General features: G+C 47.0%; 2 long non-coding RNA genes across 2 annotated transcripts; both read left to right on the forward strand.

Annotated features, from left to right (window-relative positions):
* The first annotated feature begins 2,927 nt into the window (after window positions 1–2,927).
* On the forward strand, window positions 2,928–3,745 carry LOC144819248 (uncharacterized). Its single transcript, XR_013607248.1, has 3 exons — window positions 2,928–2,977; window positions 3,115–3,175; window positions 3,625–3,745. It is a non-coding gene; the product is annotated as an uncharacterized LOC144819248 (long non-coding RNA).
* Window positions 3,746–8,039: 4,294 nt separating this feature from the next.
* Window positions 8,040–8,860, forward strand: LOC144819249 (uncharacterized). Its single transcript, XR_013607249.1, has 3 exons — window positions 8,040–8,092; window positions 8,230–8,290; window positions 8,740–8,860. It is a non-coding gene; the product is annotated as an uncharacterized LOC144819249 (long non-coding RNA).
* The last annotated feature ends 7,362 nt before the right edge of the window (window positions 8,861–16,222 follow it).

A 16,222-nucleotide genomic window follows, 5' to 3' on the forward strand; every position in this document is an offset into this window, starting at 1 on the left:
CAACCACCATTCCAACCGCACTTCTTCCCACCCAGTCAGTACCGCCCTCCTTTTCAGAACAGAGGCAGGCGCGGCAGAGGTCGGAAGAGACCCGGAAACAATGTACAGTGGGAAGACGAGGACCCAGTGGGCAACAACACGAGGAGCAGAGCAGGAGTGAGCAAACCAGGACCAAGCAACAAGACGAACTAGTCACCAACCTTTCCTCAAGGAGTCTCACTACAACTGAAACTAAAGTACTGAACAAGGGCCTGGGTTTTGTACCCACGAGACATTTGGACAAATTCAAACTACATTGCGAACTGGCCAATTTCTTTCGGAAATTGAAACTCAAAGCATTCTTTGAAAAACACCCTAGCAGTGAAAATGACGAAACACCCAACGAAACAGGCCTTAAAATTAAGTCAAAGTTCACACCACCTCCACACACTATCCCTGTGGAAATCCACACATTTGAACAGGCCGTGTTCAAAGACATTGAAGAAATGAGGGAACCCAGACAATTTGAAAACAATAGCAGGGCAGAATGTGACGCAATCTTGCAATTGAAGAATGACGCCTCAGTCATAATAAAACCAGCTGACAAGGGCGGTGGCCTTGTTGTCATGAATAAGAGTGATTATGACACTGAATGCAGGAGGCTACTCAGTGACATCAAGAGCTATCAACCCCTATCAAGAGATCCGACCGAGGAATTGAGAGCAGAAATTTTGGAACTCGTTGAGACAACTGAGGCCTCTGGTGCAATTTCTAAACAGGAAGCGGACTACCTCTGTAAAACGGAAGGGAAGATCCCGTATTTCTATACCTTGCCAAAGATGCACAAAGGTAAAATCCCACCGCCAGGAAGACCGATCGTGTCAGGGATCGGCTCACTCTTGGAACCCCTCTCTCGGTTTTGCGACTTTTTTCTGAAACCGATTGTACAAACTACCCCAACGTACCTCAGAGATACAAAAAACCTGCTGACACTCCTGAACAATGTACAAGTAGACGATGAAACCATCCTACTCAGTTTTGACATTGAGAGCCTTTATACGAGTATTCCTCAAGATGCCACCCTGGATGTCCTTAGGAGCATTCTGGAAAATAACAGTTGGGAACATCAAACACCAAAGGCGTTCATCCTACAATGTGCCATGCTCGCACTCAAAAGGAACTATTTTGAGTACGAAGGCTCCCTGTACCTCCAAATCGGTGGGACGTCTATGGGCAGTGTCTTTGCTCCTAGTATAGCCGGGCTATATGTCCATAACTTTGAGGAAAGGCACATCCTTACACAAGAGAACCCCTACAGAGATCACATCAAGTTTTGGCGTCGTTATATCGACGACGTCATGGTAATCTGGCAAGGACCTGAGGAATCACTCAGAGAGTTTACCATCTGGATTAATACTCGAGATCCACACCTCAAGTTCACTCACACGTTTGACAAACGACAGATGGTCTTTTTGGACATAGAAATTAAGAAAGAGGGGCAGGAATTAACAACCAAAACACATTTTAAGCCCACTGCCAAGAACAATCTACTGAGGTACGAGAGTTTCCATCCCCGTCCACTCAGAGAAAACCTGCCTTATGGCCAATATCTGAGACTACGGCGAAATTGCAGCAAACTATCAGATTATAAACTTCAAGCTAAAGACCTCACGTGCAAACTGAAACAACGTGGGTATCCAAACAAAGTAATTGAGAAGTGCCAAAAAAGAGCAAGGAATCAGCCTCGTGATTCTCTACTTGAAGAAAACATGTCCCGGAATGATTCTATTCCCCTCACTTGTGTTACAACGTACAATTCCGTTTCAAACAATGTGAGCAAGAGCATCAAAAAACATTGGCAGATCCTCAGCACAGGCGCATTGAAATGGGACAAACCACTCTTCTCTTATAAGAAAGCACCAAGTCTAAAAGACAGCCTTGTCAACACAAGACCAAAGAATGCAACGATCATCTCAAACCCTAGCATTACAGAAATGTGGAACTTGCCACCAATTGTTGGGCACTACAAATGTGGGGAGTGCAGTGTGTGCCATCTGACAGAGAACACTAAAACACTGAATCTTGAAGAAGGCAGAGTGTGGGAACAACGTAAACACACGAATTGTAATAGCACCAACGTTGTGTACATGATCACATGCATCTGCGGAAAGAACTACGTTGGTATGACGACCAGAAAGGTCAAACAACGTATCTGCGAGCATCGTAGCACAATACGCTGCAGAAAAAATGCCACCAAGTTGACTGACCATTTCCTTGATGCTAATCACACTCCTAATGACATGAGATGGACTGTCATTGAGCAGATTCCAAATGGACCCAACTCTCACAAGATCCTATATGAGAAAGAACAACGTTGGGTGTACCGACTTTCCACTCATATCACGGGCCTGAATGATAATGTCCCCTGGGCCTCAATACTGTAAGCCTACCCTTTGAGTAATATTCAGCCTACTCCTAACCATCTAATGAGTTGTCCATAAACATGACTGTAGCACTCTTGTAATTTATCAAGTCATGGTTCGTTCTGGTTAGTATGACCACGCCTAAATCATAACATTGGGGTCCTCTGGTAATATACACCCCATTTCTATCTCAGAACCCCCCTTTGATATGGCTATCTAGGATGTGATCACCAATATTTCATCAGCCTTTCAGGTCTTTGTATACATTATCTGAAATACTCCTCATGACCTCTTAAATATTTTACAATTTTGTAATTTGAAATATTGTACCTCCTAGCCTGGGCTTTACCCTACTACCCTACACGAGATTCGATCTCTGACATTCACTGCTACCATTTGAGGCTATGTGGCCACCGTCCTTGCATCCCTGTCGGCCTTCCGCCCACGTGACTGCGGCTCAACCACGCCCATCACGGAAGCGCCGACATTCTATTTCACTCGCGCCTTCACCCAGCCCAGTACTAGCGGGGCGGTGCAGGCAGTAGGTTACAAACTGAATACCTCGGCAACTAACTGTAAGTAAAAGTACCCGTTTCACTGCGGGCGTGTCTTTTTTCAACAAGCGCCAAAAACGAACGCGCCCAGGACACGAGTTGGATGATATTCCTTACCCGCATTTATCTACCTCTTAAAAAATATCACTCTCTTTCAGAATACGTTTTAAAGAGGGTAACCTCCCCCGTCCCATGAAGTCCCTGAACACTCCATTGAGAGTGAGCCTTGGTTATATACACTTTCTGTCTGTCGTGTGTCTTTGTTGTGTGTGTCTCACTTTGTGTTGTACAGTTTCTCTTTGACAATGCATGCACGATCGAATTGGATATAGTCTCGCACCAAACTAGTCGGTATGCGAGGATGTAACACGCGGTGACCATTTTATGAACCACGTGTGAGTTGTGAATAGAGAAAATTACGATATTCCCTCTGTGTGAAAGTTGTGGGTAATCTACACTGTCCCACATTTCGCACCTGCACTTCCCTCCTCTAGAAGTATGCTGGAGTAGAGCCCAACACTGGTAACGCTAGAAGTTTGATGTTACCACTGAATTCACCATGTAACTGGGTGTGACAGCATGCTGACACAACGTTGAAGCACTGCACTACGTTACAGGCTTGTAAATATGTTCAATACTTTGACAAATGTCGGTATTTTCTTTTACAGGTTTTTTGATTTTTTAGCTCACCCAGTGTGGAGCGAGCTTACACCACGGGCGCATTTTCGCCATCCAGTGGTCCCATGTGGTAGGATTGGGTGCGTCTTTTAGGGGACGCAGACCGTCCACCACGTGGTTGTATGGTCCTGACGAAAACCTGGTTAACCTTAACCATTAAGGTTGAAACATGTAGACCTAACACTTAGACCCTATTAACTATAGAGATACACGGGTTCATTGTTGCCCTATTTTATCTCGCCACTATTTTAATATTGTCCAGTTGCTTGCCAATAAAAATTCTTTATTTTACAAGTTCAAACCAGGACAATTTTTAACTCACTGATTTTTTTCATTTTTCACACACCACCACTCACAAACCTGCTCCACTGTAATCAGGTGTTGAAGCACACCCTGATGACGCTAGGTCATTAGGGTGGACCCCGATGATGAAGCATGTCATCACTAGGTGATGAGTGAGGGGTTTTTAAGAAAAAGAGTTTTTCCTCTATTTTGTGAAAACCATCCACCAACACAGTGACTTGTGAATTCCCACTGGTGGTACTCCTTCATCTTTGTTTTTTCTATTATTGTATCCAGGGGTACAGGAGTACTCCCCGTTCACTCTGGTGAACATAACCCTTGCTCTCTCCATTGTTTTTGTATATCTTGGCAGCGCACAGCTGTGAGAGTTATTAAACAGCAGCACTGTCCTTTTGACTGTCTATACGGAGAGGGCTACACAACTATTGACCATGGCAGACACTCAAGGCTTAACATTCTCGACTGATGAAATTGACTCTATCATGGGCAACCTTGCGGCGTTTGCGGATGCAAACATAAGCAGTACAATATCCCAGACATCAGACTGGGACAAATTGACGGAAATGAAAAAGAACAGAATAAGAACTATTCTACACGGCACTATATTAAAGGAATATGTGACAAATCAAATGGCACCTAAAGGCTTACTAGTGTCTAATGCCCCTCGTATCTTTCTGGACGATCAAGAGTTCCGAAGGGACTGGGCACGTATAGCATGGCACTGTACCCATGATTGGATCATGCTAATCCTCAAGACTGCCCTACGCCTCTCTGAAAAAATCCAGATCGAAATACAGGTGACTGAAGCACAAATAAAAACTAGCATCACGGGATATAAAAAGAAACTAGATGATCTCAATAAAGAGATGAATGAATATAGGGACAACCTTACCCAACAAAAGGTACAGAAGTTCCAGAAGGATCTTAAACGCTTTTCCTTTGTAAAGGCCTATCCCTATTCTGATGCTGACTACAAAGCTTCCACAGGACCAGATCAAGACTCTGATGCATCCAGCAACACGTCCAACAGCTCCAACAATAGTGGTAGTTCAGGGAATGGAAACCAAAGACAAAGACAAAGAGGAGGATTTAGAGGACATTATCAATGGCCACAATACAATCAACCTCCTTTCCCGACACCATTCATGCCAGATCAATCATTCCCCATGTATGGATGGCAACCACCATTCCAACCGCACTTCTTCCCACCCAGTCAGTACCGCCCTCCTTTTCAGAACAGAGGCAGGCGCGGCAGAGGTCGGAAGAGACCCGGAAACAATGTACAGTGGGAAGACGAGGACCCAGTGGGCAACAACACGAGGAGCAGAGCAGGAGTGAGCAAACCAGGACCAAGCAACAAGACGAACTAGTCACCAACCTTTCCTCAAGGAGTCTCACTACAACTGAAACTAAAGTACTGAACAAGGGCCTGGGTTTTGTACCCACGAGACATTTGGACAAATTCAAACTACATTGCGAACTGGCCAATTTCTTTCGGAAATTGAAACTCAAAGCATTCTTTGAAAAACACCCTAGCAGTGAAAATGACGAAACACCCAACGAAACAGGCCTTAAAATTAAGTCAAAGTTCACACCACCTCCACACACTATCCCTGTGGAAATCCACACATTTGAACAGGCCGTGTTCAAAGACATTGAAGAAATGAGGGAACCCAGACAATTTGAAAACAATAGCAGGGCAGAATGTGACGCAATCTTGCAATTGAAGAATGACGCCTCAGTCATAATAAAACCAGCTGACAAGGGCGGTGGCCTTGTTGTCATGAATAAGAGTGATTATGACACTGAATGCAGGAGGCTACTCAGTGACATCAAGAGCTATCAACCCCTATCAAGAGATCCGACCGAGGAATTGAGAGCAGAAATTTTGGAACTCGTTGAGACAACTGAGGCCTCTGGTGCAATTTCTAAACAGGAAGCGGACTACCTCTGTAAAACGGAAGGGAAGATCCCGTATTTCTATACCTTGCCAAAGATGCACAAAGGTAAAATCCCACCGCCAGGAAGACCGATCGTGTCAGGGATCGGCTCACTCTTGGAACCCCTCTCTCGGTTTTGCGACTTTTTTCTGAAACCGATTGTACAAACTACCCCAACGTACCTCAGAGATACAAAAAACCTGCTGACACTCCTGAACAATGTACAAGTAGACGATGAAACCATCCTACTCAGTTTTGACATTGAGAGCCTTTATACGAGTATTCCTCAAGATGCCACCCTGGATGTCCTTAGGAGCATTCTGGAAAATAACAGTTGGGAACATCAAACACCAAAGGCGTTCATCCTACAATGTGCCATGCTCGCACTCAAAAGGAACTATTTTGAGTACGAAGGCTCCCTGTACCTCCAAATCGGTGGGACGTCTATGGGCAGTGTCTTTGCTCCTAGTATAGCCGGGCTATATGTCCATAACTTTGAGGAAAGGCACATCCTTACACAAGAGAACCCCTACAGAGATCACATCAAGTTTTGGCGTCGTTATATCGACGACGTCATGGTAATCTGGCAAGGACCTGAGGAATCACTCAGAGAGTTTACCATCTGGATTAATACTCGAGATCCACACCTCAAGTTCACTCACACGTTTGACAAACGACAGATGGTCTTTTTGGACATAGAAATTAAGAAAGAGGGGCAGGAATTAACAACCAAAACACATTTTAAGCCCACTGCCAAGAACAATCTACTGAGGTACGAGAGTTTCCATCCCCGTCCACTCAGAGAAAACCTGCCTTATGGCCAATATCTGAGACTACGGCGAAATTGCAGCAAACTATCAGATTATAAACTTCAAGCTAAAGACCTCACGTGCAAACTGAAACAACGTGGGTATCCAAACAAAGTAATTGAGAAGTGCCAAAAAAGAGCAAGGAATCAGCCTCGTGATTCTCTACTTGAAGAAAACATGTCCCGGAATGATTCTATTCCCCTCACTTGTGTTACAACGTACAATTCCGTTTCAAACAATGTGAGCAAGAGCATCAAAAAACATTGGCAGATCCTCAGCACAGGCGCATTGAAATGGGACAAACCACTCTTCTCTTATAAGAAAGCACCAAGTCTAAAAGACAGCCTTGTCAACACAAGACCAAAGAATGCAACGATCATCTCAAACCCTAGCATTACAGAAATGTGGAACTTGCCACCAATTGTTGGGCACTACAAATGTGGGGAGTGCAGTGTGTGCCATCTGACAGAGAACACTAAAACACTGAATCTTGAAGAAGGCAGAGTGTGGGAACAACGTAAACACACGAATTGTAATAGCACCAACGTTGTGTACATGATCACATGCATCTGCGGAAAGAACTACGTTGGTATGACGACCAGAAAGGTCAAACAACGTATCTGCGAGCATCGTAGCACAATACGCTGCAGAAAAAATGCCACCAAGTTGACTGACCATTTCCTTGATGCTAATCACACTCCTAATGACATGAGATGGACTGTCATTGAGCAGATTCCAAATGGACCCAACTCTCACAAGATCCTATATGAGAAAGAACAACGTTGGGTGTACCGACTTTCCACTCATATCACGGGCCTGAATGATAATGTCCCCTGGGCCTCAATACTGTAAGCCTACCCTTTGAGTAATATTCAGCCTACTCCTAACCATCTAATGAGTTGTCCATAAACATGACTGTAGCACTCTTGTAATTTATCAAGTCATGGTTCGTTCTGGTTAGTATGACCACGCCTAAATCATAACATTGGGGTCCTCTGGTAATATACACCCCATTTCTATCTCAGAACCCCCCTTTGATATGGCTATCTAGGATGCGATCACCAATATTTCATCAGCCTTTCAGGTCTTTGTATACATTATCTGAAATACTCCTCATGACCTCTTAAATATTTTACAATTTTGTAATTTGAAATATTGTACCTCCTAGCCTGGGCTTTACCCTACTACCCTACACGAGATTCGATCTCTGACATTCACTGCTACCATTTGAGGCTATGTGGCCACCGTCCTTGCATCCCTGTCGGCCTTCCGCCCACGTGACTGCGGCTCAACCACGCCCATCACGGAAGCGCCGACATTCTATTTCACTCGCGCCTTCACCCAGCCCAGTACTAGCGGGGCGGTGCAGGCAGTAGGTTACAAACTGAATACCTCGGCAACTAACTGTAAGTAAAAGTACCCGTTTCACTGCGGGCATGTCTTTTTTCAACAAGCGCCAAAAACGAACGCGCCCAGGACACGAGTTGGATGATATTCCTTACCCGCATTTATCTACCTCTTAAAAAATATCACTCTCTTTCAGAATACGTTTTAAAGAGGGTAACCTCCCCCGTCCCATGAAGTCCCTGAACACTCCATTGAGAGTGAGCCTTGGTTATATACACTTTCTGTCTGTCGTGTGTCTTTGTTGTGTGTGTCTCACTTTGTGTTGTACAGTTTCTCTTTGACAATGCATGCACGATCGAATTGGATATAGTCTCGCACCAAACTAGTCGGTATGCGAGGATGTAACACGCGGTGACCATTTTATGAACCACGTGTGAGTTGTGAATAGAGAAAATTACGATATTCCCTCTGTGTGAAAGTTGTGGGTAATCTACACTGTCCCACATTTCGCACCTGCACTTCCCTCCTCTAGAAGTATGCTGGAGTAGAGCCCAACACTGGTAACGCTAGAAGTTTGATGTTACCACTGAATTCACCATGTAACTGGGTGTGACAGCATGCTGACACAACGTTGAAGCACTGCACTACGTTACAGGCTTGTAAATATGTTCAATACTTTGACAAATGTCGGTATTTTCTTTTACAGGTTTTTTGATTTTTTAGCTCACCCAGTGTGGAGCGAGCTTACACCACGGGCGCATTTTCGCCATCCAGTGGTCCCATGTGGTAGGATTGGGTGCGTCTTTTAGGGGACGCAGACCGTCCACCACGTGGTTGTATGGTCCTGACGAAAACCTGGTTAACCTTAACCATTAAGGTTGAAACATGTAGACCTAACACTTAGACCCTATTAACTATAGAGATACACGGGTTCATTGTTGCCCTATTTTATCTCGCCACTATTTTAATATTGTCCAGTTGCTTGCCAATAAAAATTCTTTATTTTACAAGTTCAAACCAGGACAATTTTTAACTCACTGATTTTTTTCATTTTTCACACACCACCACTCACAAACCTGCTCCACTGTAATCAGGTGTTGAAGCACACCCTGATGACGCTAGGTCATTAGGGTGGACCCCGATGATGAAGCATGTCATCACTAGGTGATGAGTGAGGGGTTTTTAAGAAAAAGAGTTTTTCCTCTATTTTGTGAAAACCATCCACCAACACAGTGACTTGTGAATTCCCACTGGTGGTACTCCTTCATCTTTGTTTTTTCTATTATTGTATCCAGGGGTACAGGAGTACTCCCCGTTCACTCTGGTGAACATAACCCTTGCTCTCTCCATTGTTTTTGTATAAAGAACATTATTATCCAGGGAAATCTGTTTTAAATGTAAAGTGGTTGTATTGATGTTTGCCAATCCTTTTATCTGGTACATCAGAACGCAGAGATGTGGCGATTGCTATTTGTTTTTATTGGTTTAATTGGTGTTTTTGAGCAGGCTAACACTTAGGGGCCGATTATGATTGCGGATATTCCGCATCCTCCGTGCCGGCGGAAGCCACCGCCGGGCCGGAGGATGCAGAGTATCCGCTGCGGGCTGAAGAAATACCCCCCGTCCGATTATGATGGCGGGGGATATTTTTTATGTCCGCTGTTTTCCCGCCGCGGTCGCCTTCAGACCGCGGCGGAAAAGCTCTAACATGGCTGGCGGTGTCTATCAGACACCGCCAGGCATATTAGGATGTCTGCGTTTCTATGCCTTTCCACAGCGGCATTTCCGCTGTGGAAAGGCATACGGTCTTTTGTTTGGGGGCCCGCTGCGGACCCCAGGGGTGAAGGGGGGTGGGGGTTGCACATCGGGGGTACCTATGGTACCCCCCTACCTTTGCGTGCACGAAGCGGCAGGCACCACGCAGTGCCTGCCGCTTCGTGCATGCAAAGGTCAAAATGCAATTTTTAACATTGCGGCGGGTGCTGCTTGAAGCAGTATCCGCCGCAATGTTAAAGGTAGGGGATGTGACCGCCAGGGTGGCGGTCACATCCTAATTGCCATGGAGGGACCGCCGCTGCCGATGCGGACTGTCCCTCTTCCTCGGGGATGGCGGACGGACGCAGGTCCGTCCGCCATCCTAATAGGGCCCTTAGTTAAGGGATATTTCAATGGCAGACTCCGGCCCCCACTAGGGCTAGAAGTTCAAACAGGGACAGTCAAGTCAGAGTTCAATATTGTAAGATTGTAGATTGATGTCAGCACTGACGTTGTTTGCAATTATGTGCCAAAGGTCAGCTGATTCTAGGCCTTCCTGTAAGTCCCCTCTAAAAATAACAGAGAACTGGTAAGTGGGTGATGAGGTCAGGACAGAGCATTGTTGATGTAGGCCTCACACAACCTCATCTCTGCCTTCATTTCAGCTTCACTATCATTTATGAAAATGGATACTCCCCCAAGCCATGAGCTTCACTGATATACTGTGTATAAGAACTCAGATTGAGCCACTGAGACTGGTTAGCATCACATACCTCTGGCTGCCAAACGTATAGAGTACCCCCGCTTCGATGCATTGCTGAGCTCATAATGACTACTTGGCACCAGGAGGACTCACACCTTCTGATGTGCTCAGGGTGAAAATACTGCTATTAACAGGTGCATCCTGTCCAATTGTGCCACCCACATTTCCCTCTGTCTTGGTTTGAGATGCCAGGTGCTTTCTTCATGACTCAGCTCTTCTACTCTTCGAAGTTGTGGTTCAGGTACATTGATCTCCCTGAATGAAGAAGGCACCCTGGTAAAACTGATGACATTTTACATGTTTCAATTTAAAATATGCTTTATCTTTATCACATTGAAGGCACTCCAACTGATGCTTGAAGAGTGACCGCTTGAGTAATGCTGCTGAACATATAGAGCAATCTACACCATGCTCTGGGAGGAACTGATAACCTCGTGTTCAGTGTTTCCTGTGGCTGCTACAGTTTACCTGCAAGTGTTGCTAGTAGACTAATGTTATAATATTTTGTATTATAAAAGTGTGAACTTCAAAGCATAAAAGTCATAGATGTTCATGACCAAGAGTGTGGTGGCTGCATTGCACGGCTGGATTTAGTTTTATTAAATAATGTTATTTCAGGTTGTTATTAATCATGTGTTTTGTTATTGTAAGGGTTTTAATCAGAAGCAGTGTTTGTGTGCTCTTTAGCTCGTCCTAGATGTCTGTTTTTTTGGTCACAAGGGGCATGGGTAAGAAATAGCTTATGGCACAATGCTGTATCTCAGCCAACTGAACAAATTAATTATTGAGACATGCATTTTTCATAAATACAATTCAACGGCTAATGCTACCTGCCTATACTCCCAACTCTCCTCTCGTGTAGTTATTTAGTTGATAAGGGGGTTCAATAAACAGCGATTGACCTAAAGTGTCAAAATGGCAAAATGTTTTACTGCTGTCCTTTGCATGAAGCCTGGTAGCCCTATAATTAACTTGCCCATAATTCTGTTGACTTAAGGCCAGATGTACGAACATTTCATGTCCCAAATTGCAAGGCACAAATTGTGAGTCGCTAAATGAAATATACAACAGTGTGTTTAACACTGTTTGCGATTCCCAATGGGGTCACAAATTGCGAGGCTCATTAAAATGAATGATCCTCTCGCAATTTGCGAGCCCATTGGGAATACCAGCCCACCCAGGGATGGTGGCCTGCTGGGCTCAGCAGACCACCATGTCTAGGACTGCTTTTAAATAAAACAGTTTTTTAAAAGCAACGTTTTCGTTTTATTTTTTAAGGGCAGGCAGTGATCCCTGGGAAAAGAAAAATATGAAAGTGTAGGAAAACGGAGTATTAGGTAGTGATGCTGTTTAGACTATAGTATGCAGTACAATCACAAACCTTAAAGATGGCCCTTTGAATCATAATTATAAATCCTTAGCTCATTCCTGGTAGAGTGGCAAAGAGTAGTCATTCTTTAATAGAGGAGCATGTGTTAAGCATGAAAATGTTACATTACAATGCGATAATTTAGTTCGCAGTAAGTTACATTGCGGTTATTACAACGCACGTCATTACAACATCTTGCGCTACAGGCGCTGGACTTAGGAAAAGTATGATTTACTATTTCAACGCCAATGTGTGTAACAGTAGGGAAGGTCTTGGAAGAGTAAATCAATCAATCAATCAATCAGAGTACTTGTAAAGCCCGTAATTTACCTGTGACAGTCTCAAGGCGCTGAGGGGAGGGGGTGCTGCTACTACTCGAAGAGCCAGGTCTTGAGGAGAATTCTGAAGGCGAGTAGGTCTTGGGACTGCCGTACGTGGGTAGGGAGGGTGTTCCAGGTCTTGGCGGCGAGGTAGGAGAAGGATCTGCCGCCGGAGGTTGTTTGTTGGATGCGGGGGACAGCGTCGAGGGCGAGGCTGGCGGAGCGGAGCTGGCGGGTGGGGGTGTAGAAGCCAAGTCTGCTGTTCAGGTAGGCTGGTCCGGCCTTGTCGAGTGCTTTGTGTGCGTAGGTGAGGAGCTTGAAGGTGATCCTCTTGTCGATGGGGAGCCAGTGTAGGTTTCTCAGGTGGGGGGTGATGTGGCTACAGCGGGGTACGTTGACGATCAATCGGGCAGAGGCGTTTTGGATGCGTTGTAGTCGTCGTAGATGTTTGCCTGGGATTCCTGAGTAGAGTGTTGCTGTAGTCCAGTCTGCTGCTGACGAGGGCCTGTGTCACCGTCCTTCTTGTTTCGGTTGGGATCCACTTGTAGATCCTGCGGAGCATGCGGAGGGTGTTGTAGCAGGAGGAAGAGACGGCGCTGATCTGTTTAGACATGGAGAGGGAGGAGTCGAGAATCGTAGGTTGCGTGCATGGTAGGTGGATGTCGGTGCTGTTCCCAGTGTAGTCGGCCACCAGGAGTCGTCCCAGGCTGAGGGGATGCGTTTGAGGATGAGTACCTCTGTCTTGTCCGAGTTCAGCTTCAGAGGTCTGTTCCTCATACAATCGGCAACGGCCTTCATTCCCTCATGGAGGTTGGTTATGGCGGTGTGCGGGTCCTTGGTGAGGGAGAGGATGAGCTGCGTGTCGTCAGTGAAGGAGATGATATTGAGGTCGTGTTGGCGGGCCACTTGTGCGAGGGGGGCCATGTAGACATTGAACAGCGTCGGGCTGAGGGATAACCCCGTGGGGACGCGGCAGATGATGTTGGTGGCCTCGGATCGGAAAGGGCGGGAGGCGCGCGCTCTGGGTTCTAACGGAGAGGAAGGACGCGGTCCTAGAGTGCGATGGCAGACCGTGTCGAATGCGGCTGACAGGCCCCGGAGGATGAGGGCTGTTGTTTCGCCGTTGTCTAGTTGGCGCCTGATGTTGTTTGTGGCGGCGATGAGGGCTGTCTTGGTGCTGTGGTTTTGCCTGAACACGGACTGGGACGGGTCCAAGATCTTATTGTCTTCCAGGTGGCGGGCCAGTTGCATTTTGACAATTTTCTCGATGATCTTCGCCGGGAACGGGAGCAGGGATATGGGCTGGAACTTCTTGAGGTCCTTGGGGTCCGTCTTGGGCTTCTTGAGGAGGGCGTTGCTTTCGGCGTATTTCCAGCTTTCCTGGAATGTCGCTGTTTCAAAGGAGATGTTGATGACCTTCCGTAGTTGGGGTGCGATGGCAGCGTCTGCTTTATTGAATACGTTGTGTGGGCACGGGTCTGACGGAGATCCTGAGTGAATGGAGTTCATGACCTTGCGTGTCTCTTCGTCGTTGACGTTGGACCAGGAGGTCAGGCGGTTGGCACTGGTGGTGTTCACAGGGGAAGTGGGGTCTGGCGTAGTCGGGCGGTCATGGTGATGAAGCTGTCATGGAAATCAGCGATCTTGTGGTGGAAGAAGATGGCCAGTGAGTTGCACAGTTCTTGTGAGGGCGGTATGTCGTTGGCATTGGCGCTGGGGTTGGAGAGTTCCTTTTACGATGCTGGAGAGCTCTTTGCAGTCGTGTGCGTTGTTATCCAGGTGGTCTTTGAAGGAGGATCTCTTGGCTAATCTGATGAGGTGGTGATGTCTACGGGTGGCGTCCTTGTGTGCTGCGTGGTTGTCCGGAGTGTGTTCATGGAGCCATATCTTCTCCAGTTTCCGGCATGCGTGATTGGAGGTCTGCAGCTCGGCGGTGAACCAGGTTGCTCTCTTGCTGGCGTGGTTGTTGGAGGGTTTCTTGATTGGGGTGAGGGTGTTGGGGCAGTTGTCGATCCACTGTCTGAGGTTGCGGGCTGCGGTGTCTGGGTTGGTGGGTTCGGTGGGTAGGTTTTGGGCAAGGTTGGTGATCAGCTGGTCTTCGGTGACTTTGCTCCAGCAGCGGCGAGGTAGCTTTTGGGTGCGGTGGTGCGTGGTTGGTTTATTTAAGGTGCAATGGATGTAGCGGTGGTCGGTCCACTGGAGTTCGGTGGTGTGGTCGAAGGTGATGTTGGTGCCTGTGGAGAAGACGGGGTCCAGCTTGTGGCCAGCGGCGTGGGTGGGTGCGGTGACGAGTTGTCTGAAGCCGAGGTTGGCGATCTGGGTGGGGGAGTTGGCGTCGTTGTTGTTCTCGAGGTGGAAATTCAGGTCCCGAGGAGGATGTAGTCCATGGAGGCGAGTGCGTGGGTGCTGGCGAGGTCGGCGATGGAGTTGCTAAATTAAGCTTGGGTTCCCGGGGGGTCTGTAGATGAGTGTTCCTCAAAGGGTGGTGTTGGGGTCGGTGTGGATCCTGAAGTGCAGGTGTTCGGCGGTGTTGAGGGTGTCGTCTGCGTGGGTGGCGACCATGAGGGTGGACTTGTGGATGATGGCTATTCCTCCTCTGATTCCATTGGCGCGATCCCTGCGGGTGATCTTGTAGCCATCCGGGATGGGTATGGCGATGTTGGGCGCTGAGGAGTCGTTCCACCGGCTCTCGGTCAGGAAGGCCACGTTTGGGGCGGAGGTGTCGAGCAGATCCCAGAGCTCAACGGCGTGTTTGCGTGCGGAGCAGGTGTTGAGAAGTATGCAGCAGAGGTGGTTGGGTCCAGTCCTTGGAGGTTTGATGGCTCTGTCGCAGGTGAAGCTGCAGGCGTGGCAGGAGAAAGGTACGTGAGTCCGTTTTGGGGCGGCTTGGAAGCAGGTGTGGTTTTGGCCGGCATTGTGCTTAGATTGCTTGGGTACTAGCCTCATTAATGTGTACTGGACGGGGTGTACACTCGGGACTAGAGGTTCCCCCTGTGTTGTTCCCCAATCACGGTATCACAGCATCACAGTAGACTAACTGCCCTCTCCTCACCTGGGCCCTCCCAAAGACACCTTGGCACCAGGTAGGAGTGAGAGTAATTGACTAGGCTGGAGGAACGCTTCCCAGAAAGTTCTTGGTAATCGGGTCAAAATAGTTTGTGACCCCCGCTGTGCTTCTCAGAACTGGGCAGGTGCCAGAAGGCCCAGATGGACTCCTGGTTGTAACTGAATATCGCCCTTAGACTGCTTTTGCTTTGCAACCTGTTGGTAACCTTTGTGAGTGGCACCAATACTCCCCTTGTTTACATCTGCCTCTTAATCATTCCTGCTACCTATCCCCAGCTGCTTTCTGGTGACCCAAATTAAGCATGACCTCGGCCGCATAAGACCTAGTATCCGAAGGGAGGAGCTGGTGATCTTCTATCCGGGGGCTATTGGACAGTAGGGGTAGATTGGAGGGTGAAAGGAGACTTGGAGCCACGGAGTCTACAGTGTGTTATCATTTGATTTATTGGGTATCAGTTGACCCACATTATGGTGTTGTGTGCTTATGGGTGCAGAGTGTCTCATATGGGCTAGGTGGGTACCTGTTGCAGCATGTAGTGATGCAGAGTGAGTGTGTGTGAGGAAGTGACTGTCTGTGGAATGCCTGTGATTCATGACACTGGTTGGAAGTGTTGTCTTATTCCTTGGGAAACACTACCCTGGTGCAGATACCAAGGAGGGCCTTCGCCATGGCAGGGGCAGTGGTGGTTATTTAGGGGAATTGCCTAAGGATACCTGGTGGCACGATTGCCTACCATTAGAATACATTGGTTTCTTGATGCTGTCTAAGGGTCAAGGAATCAATAAAATGGTTCCCTTTGGTTTAGCTCACAAACCCACTTTCATATGTATCCTGATTTCAATCATTAATCCAAGAATCTAGCTAATATCACCAAGATCAAACCTCAAAAACTGAATAAAATCAGATGTTTGCTTT

The sequence above is a fragment of the Lissotriton helveticus genome, chromosome 2_1, assembly GCF_964261635.1.
Source record: "Lissotriton helveticus chromosome 2_1, aLisHel1.1, whole genome shotgun sequence".
Lineage (NCBI taxonomy): Eukaryota > Metazoa > Chordata > Amphibia > Caudata > Salamandridae > Lissotriton > Lissotriton helveticus.